Source organism: Archocentrus centrarchus, chromosome 24, assembly GCF_007364275.1.
Source record: "Archocentrus centrarchus isolate MPI-CPG fArcCen1 chromosome 24, fArcCen1, whole genome shotgun sequence".
Taxonomy (NCBI): Eukaryota; Metazoa; Chordata; class Actinopteri; order Cichliformes; family Cichlidae; genus Archocentrus; species Archocentrus centrarchus.
Genome location: NC_044369.1, coordinates 32,694,735 through 32,700,734, shown reverse-complemented (window position 1 = coordinate 32,700,734; position 6,000 = coordinate 32,694,735).

Here is a 6,000-nt window from a genome sequence, read left to right as displayed (position 1 = left end):
ATGAACTTAAAGAGATGAGTGCACTCACGAAATTCTCCAAAACGCGCTTTGAATGACTGCAGGAGATTAGATGTGAAGCCCGCTAGCTGCTGGAGATCAAGATGTTGAGCAGGGTCACTTGCTATGCATGCATCTTTAAACTCTCCCAGTTTTTCAAAGTGTAGTAAACAACCTGTTTCAATGTTGGCGATGAAGAGTTCCAGCTTGTTTTCAAATGCAAACACTGCTTGTTGAAGTGATAAGACTGTATTTCCAATGCCTTGCATTTTTACATTGAGTTGGTTCAGATGTTCAGTCATGTCCACGAGATAGTAGAACTTAAGGAGCCACTCAGTGTTAGCTAACTCATTTTCATTTCAAGAAAAGTCCGGATTCCCAACTTCATCCAGCAGTGTTTTAAACTGGCGATCATTTAAAGCTCGGGCAACAATAAACTTGACCACCCGAATGACCAGCGACATCACCTCACCAAGCTGCTCGCCACACATCTGAGCACAAAGTGCCTCCTGATGTAGGATGTGGTGAAAACTTAGGATGGGTCTCTTTTCATGTTCACGAAGAAGCGCTACGAATCCTCTGTTTTTCCCCACCATGCACAGAGCACCATCAGTACACACCAGAATAAGTTTATCCATCTGTAGATTTTTTCCTTTAGCGAACTCAGTGAAAGACTTCAATAAATCCTCCCCTCTTGTTGTCCCTTTCATAGGCAAAACAGCAAGACTTTCCTCACGTAGTGTGTCACCGACAGCATACCTTGCAATCACGCTGAATTGGGATAAATGGCTTATGTCTGTTGACTCATCCAAAGCGAGAGAAAAGAATAGTGCTGCATTTATGTCCGTAATGGAAAATTTGTTTTTGAACTCAAATAACCTCTCTGTACTTCTTTGGTATGCAATTGTAATTTTCTAGCACAAAGATCGAGTGTGTGGAGATGAGAAAACAACTTGACTGTAGGCTGTGTCCAAGGCCATGGTGCACTTGTTACCATGCAGGTGCTACATGGTGGGGGTAAACCTGAACTCCCCATGGCTAGTGGAACAAGATTGTATCAACACAATAGTATAAAGGAATGGGTGTTATTCTGTCCTTTGGTCAATGCTGGTGTGAAGGCTGTTCCTGCTGTATTGATCCCTTTGCAAAGGTTAACTCTTTACTTCCAATAAATCATCAGAAAATCAGTTTGGTTTCAGAGCTCAACTTATTTTTTCCACCACAATGTTCTTCACTTTTGTTTCCTCAATTTGATTTGCCATCATGATGGTATGATCGTGAACAGTTCTTGCCAACAGAGACATGTCTTTTATTCGTTTGATTATCTTGTCTTTATCCGAAATATCGTCAAAAAGTTCATTGGCGACATCAAGCATGAATATTTTGGCATACTCACCATCTGTGAATGGCTTTCCGTTTCTCACAATTGCTAAAGCACCAGCAATGCTAGCCGAATTCCAGTCACCTTGTTGGGTCCAAACACAAAGTTGCTGCTGACTAGCTTGCACTTTGCACAGTAGTTCTTGACATGCTTTCTTCCTGCTGTCCCCCGCTGGATATTTAGATGTAAATGTAGTATGGTGTGTGTTGAAGTGCCACTTTATATTTGACCGTTTCATCAATGCAATTTTATCACTGCATATTAGACACACTGCAGAACCTGCTCTCTCCACAAAGGCGAATTCCTCTGTCCATTCCTGCTGAAAAGTACAATACTCCTCATCTTTTTTCTTTTAGCCATCTTCTTCGTCAAAAGGGTTTCTGCAATTAGCTAGCTGACTACTTGATTAAAAGGAGGGAAGTTTACACCCTGACGTCACAACGACCCATGTACATTAGGCATTATCCAATAAAAATTTGGCGTTGTCCTGGAGGACAGTTGTGATTGGCTCCAGCCACCCGCAACCATGAACATGAGCGGTAGGAAATTAATGGATTGAAATACATGAGAATGTTTTATATTTTTTAATGTTATTTTTTTTTTTTATTAAAGATTTGTCTGCGAGCCAGATGCCACCATCAAAAGAGCCACATCTGGCTCGCGAGCCATAGGTTCCCGACCCCTGTTATAAAACAAAGGTCAATTTCAGCTGTTCCATTTCTTCCTTCGCCTAATTTTATCTGTGGTATCTATGGTATCACCAGTTATTTTGTGGCCAGTCTTGGCTTTTGTTTTGCTTCAAGAGCAGTTCATCACTCACACACATTTACTCATTCACCTTAAAACTTCAGGACTTCTTTTAGTTGCAAATACAGACAAAAACACACAGAAAGCACACTTTTCCTGAGCTCGTCCGAGACAGGGTCCAACCTGCCTAATTAAAAGATGTCTGTTATGTCAGAGACTCAATTAAGATAAGGTCTGACCCACCTCACTGGGTGTCTGTATTACCTTGGACCCCAGAACTCACTCTACCTAGACAAGATCTGACCAGCCTGGTTAAGGCATCTGTTATGTCAAAGGTCCAGAGTTCCACAATAAACACAATTAAAATTAAACTCACTTAAACTCAACCTTTTTCATGTGCAACACAGAGGTTTTTCTTACAGGTTTTCTGACAATGATCAGTTTCCCTATAACCAAGAGAATTAGTTCTTACCTGGAACTGGTCGGTGGCCTGGTTCATCACTGATTCTTCGGATTGTGTCACCCTCCACTGGCCCTTCCTGCCGCTGGCCTCGCAATTCTCCCAACGAACCCTCTAACAGGCTTGGGCTGAGGACTTTCTCTTGCGTGTACATGTCTTTAATTCAATTCAATTCAATTTTATTTTATTTATATAGCGCCAAATCACAACAAACAGTCACCTCAAAGTGCTTTGTATTGTGGGTAAAGACCCTACAATAATACAGAGAAAACCCAACAGTCAAAACGACCCCCTATGAGCAGCACTTGGTGACAGTGGGAAGGAAAAACTCCCTTTAACAGGAAGAAACCTCCAGCAGAACCAGGCTCAGGGAGGGGGGGTCATTTGCTGCGACTGGTTGGGCTGAGGGAAAAAAAAAACAAACATGCTGTGGAAGAGAGCCAGAGATTAATAACAATTAATTATTAAATGCAGAGTGGAGTATAAACAAAGTAAATAAGGTGAATGAAAAGAAACAGTGCATTATGGGCACCCCCAGCAGCCTAGGCCTATAGCAGCATAACTAAGGGAGGGTTCAGGGTCACCTGATCCAGCCCTAACTATAAGCTTGATCAAAAAGGAAAGCTTTAAGCCTAATCTTAAAAATACGGCTTCTTTGGGAGAACAGTTGGAGAGATCACAATTCAGCTGCGTAGGATCAAAATGTTGATCCTTCAATTATCAAAAGACCACGGGCAGCATGGTGGCGTGGTGGTTAGCACTGCTGCCTCACAGCAAGAAGGTCTTAGGTTTGATTCCACCTTGACCAGGGTCTTTCTGTGTGGCGTTTGCATGTTCTCCCCATGTTTGTGTGAGTTTCCTCCGGGTACTCCGGTTCCCCCTACAGTCCAAAGACATGCAGTTACTCGGGTTAGGTTAATTGGTGATTCTAAATTCCCAGAATGAATGGTTGTCTGCCTCGCTTTGTTAGCCCTGTGAGAGGCTGGTGACCTGTACAGGGTGTACCCTGACTCTTGCCCTATGACAGCTGGGATAGGCTCCACCCTGCAACCCTGAACAGGATAAGTGGAAGAGAATGGATGGATGGATCAAAAGACCAGGCCCACATGATAGCTTCCAGGGTAAAGCTTTTATTCCTGCAGGAGGAGACCCTTGCATACAGCTGTGCAGTCAGCTAGACAGTTTCATGAGGGTGCTTTCAATTTGAGGAAGTACTCAAAGCATCTTTATACACGTAGTCACACACAACACATGACCATATTTGGTTGTAAGCGCACAGACGAGAGAGGAAGTAAAACCACACAATGACATTTGAAACTTTGACATGATCTACAAACTGACAGTATAACCTTTCACCTCCCCCTCATCTATTGGTAGCTAAGCACAAAAATATGAAAAATGAGAAAAGAGTCAGAGGGTAATTTTCAGACTGTCAGATGCATCTTCTCTTATTCGTTAGCAAGGTACATTTTAATCATACAAAACAACTCTTAAAAGGTCATATAAAGTTTATTCCTCCTCACATAGGCATTTCATAGTATGTAGGCGATTCATAACTAATGCAGTTCATACAATTCAGATAATTCTTGGCATGGCTTCAAGAAACAAAGATTAATGAAGGGGGGCGTCGAAGCTGCAGGCACGCTGGCTTACAAGGCCTATCCGAGATAAGCAGACTCTACCACAGTGGGTGCAGTAGAAGATCTGAACAAGGTCAGGGGCAGTGGATGACAATTTTTTGTCTGCTCCTTTTTTTCTTCCAGGTCAGCCCTACTAGTGGCTTCGAAAGACTTAACTGCTAAGCTGATAGACCTATGCCAGCTGTTCCTGTCAGAGGCCAGGACTGTCCAGTGAGAGGGGCTGATATTACAGGTGTTTAAGGAGGACTTCAATAGGTCCTTGTACTACTTTTTAGGGCCCCCTCTATTGCATTTGCCGGAGATCAGCTCACCGTACAGAACTATCTTGGGTAGACGGTAGTCTTCCATCCTAGAGACATGTGCAGTCCAGCGAAGTCGTGATTTAAGCAGCATGATTTTGATGCTAGGGAGCTCCACCTGCTGGAGGACCTTAATGTTGGTCACTCCAGTAGATCATGAGGATGATGGAAATGCTCAAGCAGTTGCAGGTGATGCTTGTAGGTGACCCATGATTGACATTCATGCAGCAGCACAGACAGCACTACATCTCTGTACACTTGGATTTTGGTAGGATAAGCCAAGATTCTGCTGCTCCACACCATTTTGAGAAGTCTGCCAAAGGTGCTGTTGGCTTTTGTTAGCCTGTTGTCAATCTCTTTGTCAATCTTGGTGTCATCAGAAATGGTACAGCCAAGATAAGTAACCTGCTGCACGGATTTAAGTACAGATTGGTTGTTGGTGATGTGGGGCTGGAGGCAAAGCTGGTTTGGTGCAGGCTGATGAAGAACTTCAGTCTTCTTTAGGGTGAGAAAAGAGTGTTGAAGTGCTCAGACCAGTGGCTCATGATGGAGGCCTTGTTTGTCAGCAGCATTTTGCCACCTGCGCTGCACAGTGGACTTTGGACTTGAAAAGAAGGACCATATACTGCCTTCAGGGCTTGATAGAAACCCTTCAAGTCCCTCTGTCTGTGCATAACTGGGTCCTCTCTGCTAGAATGGACCACCACTGATTTTGGATCTCTCATAGCTTGTGCTGAAGTTTGGTGCAGGCAAGACAAAAAACTATGCTGGGCAGGCTGGCCGGGCGAGATGGGCCTGGTACGCATCATGCTTCAACAATAGGAGCTCTTGGACTGTGTGATTGTTTTTGTCAAACCAGTCCTGGTTCTTCTTTTGTGAGAAACCTAAAATACTTTTGAAGACCTGTAGGATAGTGTTTTTACTGTGTGACCACTGGTGTCTGGCATGAAAGATGAATCTGCTAACATAGTCTCTAGAGTAGTTTGAAATTTAGTTTTAATTTCTTCTGACTGAAGATTACTGACTTTGAATTTGCGTTGCAGTGTTCCTCTTTTCTCCGGTTTTCATTTGAACTTGAGGTCGAGTTTGCAGCGTACAAGGCGATGATCTCTGCACTGGTCATGGTGTGCAAGACATCTCTGATGTCTCGTTGACACACCAGGATGTAGTCTATGAGGTGCCAGTGTTTGGACCAGGGGCGTGCATCCAGATTGTCTTCAGCCTTTCCTTCTGCTGGAAGATCATGTTAGTGATGACAAGATGTTGGTCAGTGCAGAACTCCAGCAACATTGTCATTGCTATAGCTCACACTGTGCCTGCCTAGTACTCCTTTCCAGATTTCTGAGTCACGCATCACCCTGGCGTTAAACTTGTCAAGAATGATGACCTTGCCATCAGCAGGGGCTTGGTGCAGAGCAGTGTGCAGGTCTGAATAGTACCTGTCCTTGTTGACTGGCTCTGCTGGACCATATATGC